Source organism: Rutidosis leptorrhynchoides, chromosome 9 (genome assembly GCF_046630445.1).
Source record: "Rutidosis leptorrhynchoides isolate AG116_Rl617_1_P2 chromosome 9, CSIRO_AGI_Rlap_v1, whole genome shotgun sequence".
Classification (NCBI taxonomy): domain Eukaryota; kingdom Viridiplantae; phylum Streptophyta; class Magnoliopsida; order Asterales; family Asteraceae; genus Rutidosis; species Rutidosis leptorrhynchoides.
This window is the reverse complement of record NC_092341.1, coordinates 53,837,293-53,854,717: the sequence shown is the minus strand read 5'-3', so window position 1 is coordinate 53,854,717 and position 17,425 is coordinate 53,837,293.

The following is a 17,425-nucleotide window of genomic DNA, read 5'->3' as shown; positions in this document are numbered from 1 at the left end:
TTGACTTGCTTCACATTGGCCTCTTCAGCAGTCTGTTCTTTAATTCTTTCTTCAATCTGGTTCACTAGTTTGTGAGCCATTCTACATGCCTGTTGTATGGAGACGGGCTCGTGTGAACTTATATCTTCTTGGATTCTTTCCGGTAATCCTTTCACAAACGCGTCGATCTTCTCTTCCTCATCTTCGAATGCTCCCGGACACAATAGGCACAATTCTGTGAACCGTCTTTCGTACGTGGTAATATCAAATCCTTGGGTTCGTAACCCTCTAAGTTCTGTCTTGAGCTTATTGACCTCGGTTCTGGGACGGTACTTCTCGTTCATCAAGTGCTTGAATGCTGACCACGGTAGTGCGTACGAATCGTCTTGTCCCACTTGCTCTAGATAGGTATTCCACCATGTTAACGCAGAACCTGTGAAGGTATGCGTAGCGTACTTCACTTTGTCCTCTTCAGTACACTTACTTATGGCAAACACCGATTCGACCTTCTCGGTCCACCGTTTCAATCCGATCGGTCCTTCGGTTCCATCAAATTCCAAAGGTTTGCAGGCAGTGAATTCTTTGTAGGTGCATCCTACACGATTTCCTGTACTGCTAGATCCAAGGTTATTGTTGGTATGTAGCGCAGACTGTACTGCGGCTATGTTTGAAGCTAGAAAAGTACGGAATTCCTCTTCATTCATATTCACGGTGTGTCGAGTAGTCAGTGCCATTTCCTTCAAAATAATCAAATGGAACAAGTTAATCATACAGAATATTAAGAGTAGTTAATAGTATTTCATAGCATAATATGAACTCATTTATAAAAGCTTTTTCTTCATATTAGCGTTTTATAAGTTTAAATTCGGGTAGTACCTACCCGTTAAGTTCATACTTAGTAGCTAATATACAATTCAACTACTATAATTCTATATGAAAAACTGATTATAATAATATTTCGCGTTCAAACTTTTACACAATATTTTACAAACTTACAATACCGCTTATTTTACAGATAGCATGAAATATAGCACACAATAAATTTGATACAAGATGGTTGTGAAGATAATTCTAGCTAGTACACAAGTTGTTCAGCAAAGGCAATAAAGACACGTAATTCATACGTCCAGAAACAAGTCATGCATTCTGGTTTTACTAGGATTACTTCCCATCCTTGGTCTTGTGGAACATAACCGTTATGGCCGTTGATAAGACAGCGTGTTGTAACGTCGTCAAAGGGACGAGGGTTACGTAATGTCCAACAGTCCCGTAACAATCTAAAAACCTCATTTCTTACCCCAATTACCGACTCCGTCACTTGTGGGAACGTTTTGTTTAATAGTTGTAGCCCGATGTTCTTGTTCTCACTTTGGTGAGAAGCGAACATTACTAATCCGTAAGCATAACATGCTTCTTTATGTTGCATGTTAGCCGCTTTTTCTAAATCACGAAGTCCAATATTCGGATATATTGAGTCAAAATAATTTCTTAACCCATTGCGTAAAATAGCATTTGGGTTCCCCGCAATATATGCGTCAAAGTAAACACATCGTAACTTATGGATTTCCCAATGTGATATCCCCCATCTTTCGAACGAAAGCCTTTTATAAACCAAGGCATTCTTGGAACGTTCTTCGAATGTCTTACAAACTGATCTCGCCTTAAATAGTTGTGCCGAAGAATTCTGACCGACTCTAGACAAGATTTCATCAATCATGTCTCCGGGTAGGTCTCTTAAAATATTGGATTGTCTATCCATTTTGTGTTTTTATACTGTAAAATAGACAAGAGTTAGATTCATAAAAAAAAATACTTATTAATACACGCAATTTTTACATATATCATAAAGCATAAGCACACTATATTACATATATTACACCACACGAATACAACTATCTTATTCCGACTCGCTTGTTTCTTCTTCTTAAGTTTTGGTTCGTTTTGCCAAGTTTCTAGGGATATATGATGTTCCCCTAATACGAGCCGTCGTTTTCCACATTGGTTTAGAAAAACCTGGTGGTTTAGAGGTTCCCGGGTCATTGTTACAACTTAAGGACTTCGGGGGTTGACGATACATATAAAGTTCATCGGGGTTGGAATTAGATTTCTCTATTTTTATGCCCTTTCCCTTATTATTTTCTTTTGCCTTTTTCAATTCAGTTGGGGTAATTTCTATAACATCATCGGAATTCTCGTCAGAATCCGATTCATCGGAGAATTGGTAATCCTCCCAATATTTTGCTTCCTTGACGGAAACACCATTGACCATAATTAACCTTGGTCGGTTGGTTGAGGATTTTCTTTTACTTAATCGTTTTATTATTTCCCCCACCGGTTCTATTTCTTCATCCAGTTCTGATTCTTCTTCCAGTTCCGATTCTTCTTCCGGTTCCGACTCTTCTTCCGGTTCCTCTTCGGGAACTTGTGAATCAGTCCACGAATCATTTCAATTTACATTTGACTCTTCATTATTATTAGGTGAGTCAATAGGACTTGTTCTAGAGGTAGACATCTATCACATAATATTGATAAGGCTAAAAAGGAACATATATTTCATAGCATTATCCCCCAAGAAAGACAAGATTTTAGTTGCAATTGTTCCATTTTCAAGTAATATTCGTTTATATTAAATAAGTGCGAAGACAAAAGGCGAAAACGAAGATTCAAAGACAAAAAGGTCCAAAAAGCTAAAAAGTACAAGATACAATTAAAAAGGTTCAAATTATTGATGAAGAACGTCTAAAAACGACAAGAGTACAAGTTACAAAACGCAAAGTACACGATATAAAATTGTACGAAAGGGCATTCGAAAATCCGGAACCGAGGCATGAACCAACTCTCAACGCGCGACGCAACGGAGCTGAAAGTACAAGTCAACTATGCACAAGAATAAAATATAATATTTAATTAATTCATAATAAGAATAATATTAAATAATAAAAAGTTGTTAATTGAGCATAGTTCAGGGGTCGTAAGTGAAAATTCAATTTGATATTTTGCCTATAAAAGGCATGTAATTCGATGAATTAGAACTACACCTTTTTCAATTCTCTTTCTCTTTACGTATGTAATATATATATATATATATATATATATATATATATATATATATATATATATATATATATATATATATATATATATATATATTTATAATTTTAATTTTAATTTTAATTTAAGTTTAATAATAATTGGGTTATTGTAAGAAATGTTTTACGGGTTTTAAGTCGAAGCTCTGTCCGTGTAATACTACGCTATTAATACCCACTGTAAGTTATGTTTATATTATTTCCATTAATGTTTAGTAGCTAAGCCGTTATTATGCTTATTTAATACCGAAGTAATCGTGATGTTAGGCTAAATACTAAAAATGGGGTAATTGGGCTTTGGACCATAATTGGGGTTTGGACAAAAGAACGACACTTGTGGAAATTAGACTATGGGCTTTTAATGGGCTTTATATTTAATTAACGATACCTCGTTAATTTTATATAAAGGTTATAATTGTATGTATCTATAAATATCCATATACGCTTAATCGGACACGGTGGGCGGAATATTTATAAGTACATATTATTGTTCATTTGACCGGACACGGGGGTGAATTATTGGTCACTAGACTAGTTGAAACAGGGGTGGATTACATTTAAGGAAACTTGGGTGTAATTGTTAACAGAGTATTAAAACCTTGGAATACATGCAGTCGATAACCTGGTGTATTCATTAAACAAAGAATTAAGACCTTGTTACAGTTTAAATCCCCAATTAGTTGGAGTTATTTGACTTCGGGTATAAGGCTAAATTGCCGAGCATTTTATAATTATAACCGATGAACTATTTTGGTCAAAAGCCAGATAGGTTTCAAATAATTCCAGGACAAAGGACAATTAACCCATCGGACTAAATTAAAATCAACACGCTAAACATCATGATTACGGAAGTTTAAATAAGCATAATTCCTTTATTTCATATTTTATCGCACTTTAATTTTCTGTCATTTTAATTATTGTCATTTACTTTACGCTTTAAAATTAAGATATATTTATATTTAATATTTTGCATTAGGTTTTAATTGTAGCTTAAGTTTTAAAATCGACAAACCGGTCACTAAACGGTAAAAACTCCCCTTTATATAATAATAATACTACTTATATAATTATATATATTTTGTATAAATATAGTTGTTAAAAATATAGTGTTAAACTTCACTAGCTCCCTGTGGAACGAACCGGACTTACTAAAAACTACGCTACTCTACGATTAGGTACACTGCCTATAGTGTTGTAGCAAGGTTTAGGTATATCCCATTTGTAAATAAATAATTAAAACTTGTCATATTTTGTAGCAATCCGCATTAAAAATATATAACTATTTCGTACACCACGCTACACACATCAAGTTTTTGGCGCCGCTGCCGGGGAGCGCTAAAACGCTATATTTTTAATTATAATAATATTGAAATAAAATATAATAATATAATAATATTGAAATAAAATATAATAATATAATAATATTGAAATAGAATATAATAATATAATAATATTGAAATAGAATATAATAATATAATAATATTTTAGAATCAAAATTTGATACGTAAAGTTTTAAAAAGTCGTATTTATTAAATATTTCAGGGGTATATTATGTAACTTATAATTAATAATTTCTATCATGTCGCTTTCATGTGAATAGTAAATTAATTAATTTATTTTCATTTACTATTCATGAATAGTAAATGAATTAAAAAAAAGTTTTGAAAAAAAATAATATTATAATAAAAAATATTCGTTTTTAAAAAAAAAAAAACGTTTTTTTTAAAAAAAAAAAATTTAAAAAAAATTAAAAAAAAATAATAAATAATAATTTTTTTTTTTAAGTTTTATTACCTTTAGTTTTTTTTAAACTCTAGTTACAACTTTTTAGTATTAAGTTTAGTTTTGCCATAGTTATTTTTATTTCTAGAATTTTTAGGCTTTGCCGTAAAATCCCTTAAGTGCTTATTCCTTAAACTAAGATTTATGTGCTTTAGAATTTTGCGACGCCGTTTTTCGCGCTACTTTCTTATTTTTATTTTTCGACGCCTATTTTTCGACCTTTTATTTTTCGACATTTTTCGACGCGCAATCTTTTTCTTTCTTATTTCTCGACGCATTCTAGTTTTTAGGACTTAGAAATTTTCTCTACTTCTTATCTAATTCTCAAACGAAAAGAAAAATTATTTAAGCAGTTAAATTAATGGACGTTGACATTTTTCTGGTTCGTAGTAATAGTTGGATTTGTTAGTGGCTAGTTGTGGGCTTCCGATTTAAAGGGTCCTGGCTACCTGCTACATCTTTTGGCTATTCGAAACGTGGGCAAAATCAGAAAAGTCTATTAATTGGACAACTTATATAAGTTTTTCTATTTTTATAACTAATAGGATAATTCGTGAATGCACCACATTGTAGCTAAAATTTGGCCATCGCAATAAAATGGAAAATTTTGAAAACAAGGCCTTGGAAACTCTTTTTGAACTCCAAAATCAATTAAGTCAATACTCTCAAATGAGTGTTGATGACAATTCGTTCAGTCAATCTTGGATCACAAATGACGAAACAATAACTGGTTGTGAAATCTGTGGAGATTATCACTCAACATGGGAATGTTACTATTATGTTCCTATGGAAAATTATGCACCCACAGAACCTGAATGGAACGATTATGAAGAACACAATTCAAATTGGGATTATTCCCAAGAATTTATTCAAACTCAACAACCAGAAGACGAGGAAAATTACGTGTTCGAAAATTCTTTAGATCATATGAAAATCAAACTCGAAAAACTCGATGCTCAAAATGAACAATTGAGAGAGTTTGTAACTAGGCAAGCTGAAACTCTATCAGACTACACACCTGTTGATCTGAGGAGTCGTGTGCAAGAAAATCTCAAATCATCGAATTTTGATGAATTCGAGAGCTCCGAAATCACCAACTATCCCGATGATACTTTTTATTCAGTCTTACCAAATTCACAACATATCGACACATTAGCCTCTACCGACGAAATCATCGATCCATCAATGGATAAAGAAGAAGTAAGGGTAACAAATTGGTACTCTTGGGAATACGATAACGTTGAAAATTTTACCCCCAAGGCCAAACCGAACTTCACCATTCCACAACCTTCCAACCCAATATTCTCAATAGACGAGTCATCCACCGGAAATGAACTACGAGCTGTAATAGATAATGACACCTCGAATTTCACCCAATTGGGTAATAGAGGTGAAAACTTTGACGTCGAGAATAAAAGGAAGGAAACGTTAGAAATTGTCCACCCTATAATATGTATGTCGGTGTATATCGATCCATTTGACCAAGAACCAGAAAAGAGACATATCCATTTACTAAAAGCTACACTTAAAAAAGAATTAAGTAGTGACGATCGGGTGGGTCTAAACTTTAAACCCATTAATATATTTTATACCACCCGAGATGTAAATAACTGGCTCACTATTTTAATTCGTGGAACTTTTTCTACCGACTTCACATGTCGTCAGCTAAGTGTGGGGAAGTTTAACCCCACTTAACGTTAAATTAGGGGTTCGGGTTAGTGCATAACTCGTTAATAAACATGCATAATAAATTAGGGTAAAAGACGCATTTTTAAAGATTAGCAAACAGTTCAGAAAAGCAACCGTTTTTGAAGAAAAATATGTGTGATAAAACAAGAAGGAATGAACGATGAGCCGCGCCATCTATCATTCGACGAGCTTTATAATTACAAACTGGGTATTTTCAATCACTTTTCTACACTAATCACCCTCATGAATTTATAATTAGAGTCTGATTTCATGCAAATGAGGGCATTGCATGATCTCAAGTGTGGGGAAGGGTTATAAATTCTCTCGGGTTTATACTTGGCTTATTTTCTAAATTTTATGAAAATTTGAAAAATTTTAAACTAAATGAATTTAAAATCATGTTTGTATATATTTATGAACGGTGAAAACTAGGTGTTAATACCGAAATTATCGTTACCTCGGAAAGGACATAAATTGAGAAACACCCTAAAACGATTGAATTCATTTAAAATGGAATAAAGGAGAATAAAAAGGCAAAGAAAGAAACTAAGTGTGGAGAGAATGTGCCAAGTTATTCAATTAAAAACTATCTATCACATGTTTCTGTAAAGTTTATTGCAGGTGCTTTTGTTTTGGACTAAATTAACTATTTTACCCGATGAAAGAAAAGAAAAGATAGATCTACACGATGAATCAATTCCATCATTAAAAGGAAGTAAAGTCTTTCGAAAAAGACACGCGCTTCTTGATTTAGGTCAAGAAGTTGTCGTCCAGACCAGTTGTAGGTTGACGAAAAATCTAGAAAAGTCATCACTAAAATCAGCAGGAAATCCACGGACCTCAGCATCAAACAGGGTCGCCATGTGGTCAGACTTATCCTAACCATGAGAGGAACCGTCTCGTAAAATGGGGAGGGCGCCGTGCAAATTAGCTTGATAAGACTAATGAATCAGATCCCCAGAAAGGATAATCTCCTTAAAGATTAAAAATCAGCTTTTAAGCCTGATATTACTCAATCCTAGAGATTGACCTTAAATATTGAGAATTACAAACTCATGAAATTCGATGATATCTAAACTCGAGCTTGAACGAGAAAATATTTTGATCAAAATTACAAACCGATTTGTTTTCTAAAAACCCATTTTAAATGCGTTCATTACCATTGAACGTAAAATCCTAGGAATTCACCTGGAATTCATTAGGTCACCTGAACCAAATCGGGTGTCAACCGTAAGAACGGTGGTTGCATAGCATGGTCGGAGACAGGACCTTGTGCCAGACCGAAAAATCAAAGGATGATCTTTACTATCGCTCCTACCATGGATAGTTCTAGCATCCGACACGTTAATAAGACCATAATCATCTGCATGTCACGGGACATTGCCTTAACAGTTTCTTGTTCATCGCTTTCCTTTACAACCGAACGGTAGTTTACCAAAAGGTAATATATGGAACAAGTAAACTGGATGTGTGCTATTCGACACCGGGATAGCAGTGGATTACACGAACCTAAAAGTTTTAAGCCAAAATATTGATCCACAAATATATTTTGCAACACCGATGATGGATCAAATCAGAAAACTTGTCTAGGGTAAAATCTAGCATGAATTTTCAAAAAGATCAAATGTTTTCATAAAGATCCAATTTCCTAAAGGATCTAAATTTTTATAGTCATGTGGGACTGTAAACCGCCTTTCAAATGTGCACTTTGCTTTGGAAACCGAAAGTAAATCGGCTATTTGATTGAAAGTGTCGTTGACCTAAACCCGAGGCAACCATAAAAAGACACACCCACCTTTAACCACATCGTTACTATCATTGTTTATACCGCCGTATCAAAATCACTGATGTACAAAGTGTGAAGAATAAAGAAGTGATTTGTATGTTTTTATTTCAAGACTGTATTGCTTGAGGACAACCAACGCTCAAGTGTGGGGATATTGATAAGGCTAAAAAGGAACATATATTTCATATCATTATCCCCTAAGAAAGACAAGATTTTAGTTGCAATTGTTCCATTTTCAAGTAATATTCGTTTATATTAAATAAGTGCGAAGACAAAAGGCGAAAACGAAGATTCAAAGACAAAAAGGTCCAAAAAGCTAAAAAGTACAAGATACAATTAAAAAGGTTCAAATTATTGATGAAGAACGTCTAAAAACGACAAGAGTACAAGTTACAAAACGCAAAGTACACGATATAAAATTGTACGAAAGGGCATTCGAAAATCCGGAACCGAGGCATGAACCAACTCTCAACGCGCGACGCAACGGAGCTGAAAGTACAAGTCAACTATGCACAAGAATAAAATATAATATTTAATTAATTCATAATAAGAATAATATTAAATAATAAAAAGTTGTTAATTGAGCATAGTTCAGGGGTCGTAAGTGAAAATTCAATTTGATATTTTGCCTATAAAAGGCATGTAATTCGATGAATTAGAACTACACCTTTTTCAATTCTCTTTCTCTTTACGTATGTAATATATATATATATATATATATATATATATATATATATATATATATATATATATATATATATATATATATATATATATATATATATATATATATTAATACTTTTAATTTTAATTTTAATTTAAGTTTAATAATAATTGGGTTATTGTAAGAAATGTTTTACGGGTTTTAAGTCGAAGCTCTGTCCGTGTAATACTACGCTATTAATACCCACTGTAAGTTATGTTTATATTATTTCCATTAATTTTTAGTAGCTAAGCCGTTATTATGCTTATTTAATACCGAAGTAATCGTGATGTTAGGCTAAATACTAAAAATGGGGTAATTGGGCTTTGGACCATAATTGGGGTTTGGACAAAAGAACGACACTTGTGGAAATTAGACTATGGGCTTTTAATGGGCTTTATATTTAATTAACGATACCTCGTTAATTTTATATAAAGGTTATAATTTTATGTATCTATAAATATCCATATACGCTTAATCGGACACGGTGGGCGGAATATTTATAAGTACATATTATTGTTCATTTGACCGGACACGGGGGTGAATTATTGGTCACTAGACTAGTTGAAACAGGGGTGGATTACATTTAAGGAAACTTGGGTGTAATTGTTAACAGAGTATTAAAACCTTAGAATACATGCAGTCGATAACCTGGTGTATTCATTAAACAAAGAATTAAGACCTTGTTACAGTTTAAATCCCCAATTAGTTGGAGTTATTTGACTTCGGGTATAAGGCTAAATTACCGAGCATTTTATAATTATAACCGATGAACTATTTTGGTCAAAAGCCAGATAGGTTTCAAATAATTCCAGGACAAAGGACAATTAACCCATCGGACTAAATTAAAATCAACACGCTAAACATCATGATTACGGAAGTTTAAATAAGCATAATTCCTTTATTTCATATTTTATCGCACTTTAATTTTCTGTCATTTTAATTATTGTCATTTACTTTACGCTTTAAAATTAAGATATATTTATATTTAATATTTTGCATTAGGTTTTAATTGTAACTTAAGTTTTAAAATCGACAAACCGGTCACTAAACGGTAAAAACTCCCCTTTATATAATAATAATACTACTTATATAATTATATATATTTTGTATAAATATAGTTGTTAAAAATATAGTGTTAAACTTCACTAGCTCCCTGTGGAACGAACCGGACTTACTAAAAACTACGCTACTCTACGATTAGGTACACTGCCTATAGTGTTGTAGCAAGGTTTAGGTATATCCCATTTGTAAATAAATAATTAAAACTTGTCATATTTTGTAGCAATCCGCATTAAAAATATATAACTATTTCGTACACCACGCTACACACATCAAATATCAAACGCGTTAAGAGATTAATATATCACATAATATTCACATGTTAAAAATATATAGTTTCCAACAAAATTTGTTAAGCAATCATTTTTCAAGTAAACACGGTCGAAGTCCAGACTCACTAATGCATCCTAACAAACTCGATAAGACACACTAATGCAAAATTCTGGTTCTCTAAGACCAACGCTCGGATACCAACTGAAATGTCCCGTTCTTATTGATTAAAAACGTTCCATATTAATTGATTTCGTTGCGAGGTTTTTGTAGTGACCCGAACTTTTCCATGTTTATATATATTAATTGAGATTGATATTTACATGATTAAATGTTTCCAACATGTTAAGCAATCAAACTTGTTAAGACTTGATTAATTGAAATATGTCCACCCAAGTTGACCGGTGATTCACGAACGTTAAAACTTGTAAAAACTATATGATGACATATATATGGATATATATATAGTTAACATGATACTATGATAAGTAAACATATCATTAAGTATATTAACAATGAACTACATATGTAAAAACAAGACTACTAACTTAATGATTTTTAAACGAGACATATATGTAACGATTATCGTTGTAAAGACATTTAATGTATATATATCATATCAAGAGATATTCATACATGATAATATCATGATAATATAATAATTTAAAATCTCATTTGATATTATAAACATTGGGTTAACAACATTTAACAAGATCGTTAACCTAAAGGTTTCAAAACAACACTTACATGTAACGACTAACGATGACTTAACGACTCAGTTAAAATGTATATACATGTAGTGTTTTAATATGTATTTATACACTTTTGAAAGACTTCAATACACTTATCAAAATACTTCTACTTAACAAAAATTCTTACAATTACATCCTCGTTCAGTTTCATCAACAATTCTACTCGTATGCACCCGTATTCGTACTCGTACAATACACAGCTTTTAGATGTATGTACTATTGGTATATACACTCCAATGATCAGCTCTTAGCAGCCCATGTGAGTCACCTAACACATGTGGGAACCATCATTTGGCAACTAGCATGAAATATCTCATAAAATTACAAAAATATGAGTAATCATTCATGACTTATTTACATGAAAACAAATTACATATCCTTTATATCTAATCCATACACCAACGACCAAAAACACCTACAAACACTTTCATTCTTCAATTTTCTTCATCTAATTGATCTCTCTCAAGTTCTATCTTCAAGTTCTAAGTGTTCTTCATATATTCTACAAGTTCTAGTTACATAAAATCAAGAATACTTTCAAGTTTGCTAGCTCACTTCCAATCTTGTAAGGTGATCATCCAACCTCAAGAAATCTTTGTTTCTTACAGTAGGTTATCATTCTAATACAAGGTAATAATCATATTCAAACTTTGGTTCAATTTCTATAACTATAACAATCTTATTTCAAGTGATGATCTTACTTGAACTTGTTTTCGTGTCATGATTCTGCTTCAAGAACTTCGAGCCATCCAAGGATCCGTTGAAGCTAGATCTATTTTTCTCTTTTCCAGTAGGTTTATCCAAGGAACTTAAGGTAGTAATGATGTTCATAACATCATTCGATTCATACATATAAAGTTATCTTATTCGAAGGTTTAAACTTGTAATCACTAGAACATAGTTTAGTTAATTCTAAACTTGTTCGCAAACAAAAGTTAATCCTTCTAACTTGACTTTTAAAATCAACTAAACACATGTTCTATATCTATTTTATATGCTAACTTAATGATTTAAAACCTGGAAACACGAAAAATACCGTAAAACCGGATTTACGCCGTCGTAGTAACACCGCGGGCTGTTTTGAGTTAGTTAATTAAAAACTATGATAAACTTTGATTTAAAAGTTGTTATTCTGAGAAAATGATTTTTATTATGAACATGAAACTATATCCAAAAATTATGGTTAAACTCAAAGTGGAAGTATGTTTTTTAAAATGGTCATCTAGACGTCGTTCTTTCGACTGAAATGACTACCTTTACAAAAACGACCTGTAACTTATTTTTCCGACTATAAACCTATACTTTTTCTGTTTAGATTCATAAAATAGAGTTCAATATGAAACCATAGCAATTTGATTCACTCAAAACGGATTTAAAATGAAGAAGTTATGGGTAAAACAAGATTGGATAATTTTTCTCATTTTAGCTACGTGAAAATTGGTAACAAATCTATTCCAACCATAACTTAATCAACTTGTATTGTATATTATGTAATCTTGAGATACCATAGACACGTATACAATGTTTCGACCTATCATGTCGACACATCTATATATATTTCGGAACAACCATAGACACTCTATATGTGAATGTTGGAGTTAGCTATACAGGGTTGAGGTTGATTCCAAAATATATATAGTTTGAGTTGTGATCAATACTGAGATACGTATACACTGAGTCGTGGATTGATTCAAGATAATATTTATTGATTTATTTCTGTACATCTAACTGTGGACAACTAGTTGTAGGTTACTAACGAGGACAGCTGACTTAATAAACTTAAAACATCAAAATATATTAAAAGTGTTGTAAATATATTTTGAACATACTTTGATATATATGTATATATTGTTATAGGTTCGTGAATCAACCAGTGGCCAAGTCTTACTTCCCGACGAAGTAAAAATCTGTGAAAGTGAGTTATAGTCCCACTTTTAAAATCTAATATTTTTGGGATGAGAATACATACAGGTTTTATAAATGATTTATAAAATAGACACAAGTACGTGAAACTACATTCTATGGTTGAATTATCGAAATCGAATATGCCCCTTTTTATTAAGTCTGGTAATCTAAGAATTAGGGAACAGACACCCTAATTGACGCGAATCCTAAAGATAGATCTATTGGGCCTAACAAACCCCATCCAAAGTACCGGATGCTTTAGTACTTCGAAATTTATATCATATCCGAAGGGTGTCCCGGAATGATGGGGATATTCTTATATATGCATCTTGTTAATGTCGGTTACCAGGTGTTCACCATATGAATGATTTTTATCTCTATGTATGGGATGTGTATTGAAATATGAAATCTTGTGGTCTATTATTATGATTTGATATATATAGGTTAAACCTATAACTCACCAACATTTTTGTTGACGTTTTAAGCATGTTTATTCTCAGGTGATTATTAAGAGCTTCCGCTGTCGCATACTTAAATAAGGACGAGATTTGGAGTCCATGCTTGTATGATATTGTGTAAAAACTGCATTCAAGAAACTTATTTTGTTGTAACATATTTGTATTGTAAACCATTATGTAATGGTCGTGTGTAAACAGGATATTTTAGATTATCATTATTTGATAATCTACGTAAAGCTTTTTAAAACCTTTATCTATGAAATAAAGGTTATGGTTTGTTTTAAAAATGAATGCAGTCTTTGAAAAACGTCTCATATAGAGGTCAAAACCTCGCAACGAAATCAATTAATATGGAACGTTTTTAATTAATAAGAACGGGACATTTCAGTTGGTATCCGAGCGTTGGTCTTAGAGAACCAGAATTTTGCATTAGTGTGTCTTATCGAGTTTGTTAGGATGCATTAGTGAGTCTGGACTTCGACCGTGTTTACTTGAAAAATGATTGCTTAACAAATTTTGTTGGAAACTATATATTTTTAACATGTGAATATTATGTGATATATTAATCTCTTAACGCGTTTGATATTATGTGATAGATGTCTACCTCTAGAACAAGTCCCATTGACTCATCTAATAATAATGAAGAGTCAAATGTAAATTGGAATGATTCGTGGACTGATTCACAAGTTCCCGAAGAGGAACCGGAAGAAGAGTCGGAACCGGAAGAAGAATCGGAATCGGAAGAAGAATCGGAACCGGGTGAAGAAACAGAACCGGTGGGGGAAATAATAAAACGGTTAAGTAAAAGAAAATCCTCAACCAACCGACCAAGGTTAATTATGGTCAATGGTGTTTCCGCCAAGGAAGCAAAATATTGGGAGGATTACCAATTCTCCGATGAATCGGATTCCGACGAGAATTCCGATGATGTTATAGAAATTACCCCAACTGAATTTAAAAAGGCAAAAGAAAATAATAAGGGAAAGGGCATAAAAATAGAGAAATCTAATTCCAACCCCGATGAACTTTATATGTATCGTCAACCCCCGAAGTCCTTAAGTTGTAACAATGACCCGGGAACATCTAAACCACCAGGTTTTTCTAAACCAACGTGGATAACGACGACTCGTATTAGGGGAACATCATATATCCCTAGAAACTTGGCAAAACGAACCAAAACCGAAGAAGAAGAAACAAGCGAGTCGGAATAAGATAGTTGTATTCGTGTGGTGTAATATATGTAATATAGTGTGCTTATGCTTTATGATATATGTAAAAATTACTTGTATTAATAAGTATTTTTTTTTTATGAATCTAACTCTTGTCTATTTTACAGTTTAAAAACACAAAATGGATAGACAACCCAATATTTTAAGAGACCTACCCGGAGACATGATTGATGAAATCTTGTCTAGAGTCGGCCAGAATTCCTCGGCACAACTATTTAAGGCGAGATCAGTTTGTAAGACATTCGAAGAACGTTCCAAGAATGCCTTGGTTTATAAAAGGCTTTCGTTCGAAAGATGGGGGATATCACATTGGGAAACCCATAAGTTACGATGTGTTTACTTTGACGCATATATTGCGGGGAACCCAAATGCTATTTTACGCAATGGGTTAAGAAATTATTTTGACTCAATATATCCGAATATTGGACTTCGTGATTTAGAAAAAGCGGCTAACATGCAACATAAAGAAGCATGTTATGCTTACGGATTAGTAATCTTCGCTTCTCACCAAAGTGAGAACAAGAACATCGGGCTACAACTATTAAACAAAACGTTCCCACAAGTTACGGAGTCGGTAATTGGGGTAAGAAATGAGGTTTTTAGATTGTTACAAGACTGTTGGACATTACGTAACCCTCGTCCCTTTGATGACGTTACAACACGCTGTCTTATCAACGACCATAACGGTTATGTTCCACAAGACCAAGGATGGGAAGTAATCCTAGTAAAACCAGAATGCATGACTTGTTTCTGGACGTATGAATTACGTGTCTTTATTGCCTTTGCTGAACGACTTGTGTACTAGCTAGAATTATCTTCACAACCATCTTGTATCAAATTTATTGTGTGCTATATTTCATGCTATATGTAAAATAAGCGGTATTGTAAGTTTGTAAAATATTGTGTAAAAGTTTGAACGCGAAATATTATTATAATCAGTTTTTCATATAGAATTGTAGTAGTTGAATTGTATATTAGCTACTAAGTATGAACTTAACGGGTAGGTACTACCTGAATTTAAACTTATAAAATGCTAATATGAAGAAAAAGCTTTTATAAATGAGTTCATATTATGCTACGAAATACTATTAACTACTCTTAATATTCTGTATGATTAACTTGTTCCATTGGACTATTTTGAAGGAAATGGCACCGACTACTAGACACACCGTGAATATGAATGAAGAGGAATTCCGTACTTTTCTAGCTTCAAACATAGCCGCAGTACAGGCTGCGCTACATACCAACAATAACCTTGGATCTAGCAGTACAGGAAATCGTGTAGGATGCACCTACAAAGAATTCACTGCCTGCAAACCTTTGGAATTTGATGGAACTGAAGGACCGATCGGATTGAAACGGTGGACCGAGAAGGTCGAATCGGTGTTTGCCATAAGTAAGTGTACTGAAGAGGACAAAGTGAAGTACGCTACGCATACCTTCACAGGTTCTGCGTTAACATGGTGGAATACCTATCTAGAGCAAGTGGGACAAGACGATGCGTACGCACTACCGTGGTCAGCATTCAAGCACTTGATGAACGAGAAGTACCGTCCCAGAACCGAGGTCAATAAGCTCAAGACAGAACTTAGAGGGTTACGAACCCAAGGATTTGATATTACCACGTACGAAATACGATTCACAGAATTGTGCCTATTGTGTCCGGGAGCATTCGAAGATGAGGAAGAGAAGATCGACGCATTTGTGAAAGGATTACCGGAAAGAATCCAAGAAGATATAAGTTCACACGAGCCCGCCTCTATACAACAGGCATGTAGAATGGCTCACAAACTAGTGAACCAGATTGAAGAAAGAATTAAAGAACAGACTGCTGAAGAGGCCAATGTGAAGCAAGTCAAAAGAAAGTGGGAGGAAAACGGTGATAAGAATCACCAATACAACAACAACAGCAATTACAACAATAATCGCAACAATTATCCCAACAATCGCAACATCAATCGCAACTACAACAAACGGCCCAACAATAACAACAACAACAACAACAACAATAGCAACTACAACAATCATCCCAACAACAATAATAACCGCAACAACAACAACAATCAGAAGCAGCTATGCCAAAGGTGTGAAAAGTATCACTCGGGGTTCTGCACCAAATTTTGCAACAAGTGTAAAAGAAATGGTCATAGCGCGGCGAAGTGTGAGGTCTACGGACCAGGGGTTAATAGAACGAAAGGAACAAATGGTGTCGGAACGAGTAATGGCGGAGCAAGTAGTGTCGGAGCAAGTTATGCCAATGTAGTTTGTTATAAATGTGGAAAACCGGGCCACCTTGTTAGAAATTGCCCGAACCAGGAGAACACGAATGGACAAGGCCGCGGAAGAGTTTTCAATATTAATGCGGCAGAGGCACAGGAAGACCCGGAGCTTGTTACGGGTACGTTTCTTATTGACAATAAATCTGCTTACGTTTTATTTGATTCGGGTGCGGATAGAAGCTATATGAGTAGAGATTTTTGTGCTAAATTAAGTTGTCCATTGACGCCTTTGGATAGTAAATTTTTACTCGAATTAGCAAATGGTAAATTAATTTCAGCAGATAATATATGTCGGAATCGAGAAATTAAATTGGTTAGCGAAACATTTAAGATTGATTTAATACCAGTAGAGTTAGGGAGTTTTGATGTGATAATCGGTATGGACTGGTTGAAAGAAGTGAAAGCAGAGATCGTTTGTTACAAAAATGCAATTCGCATTATA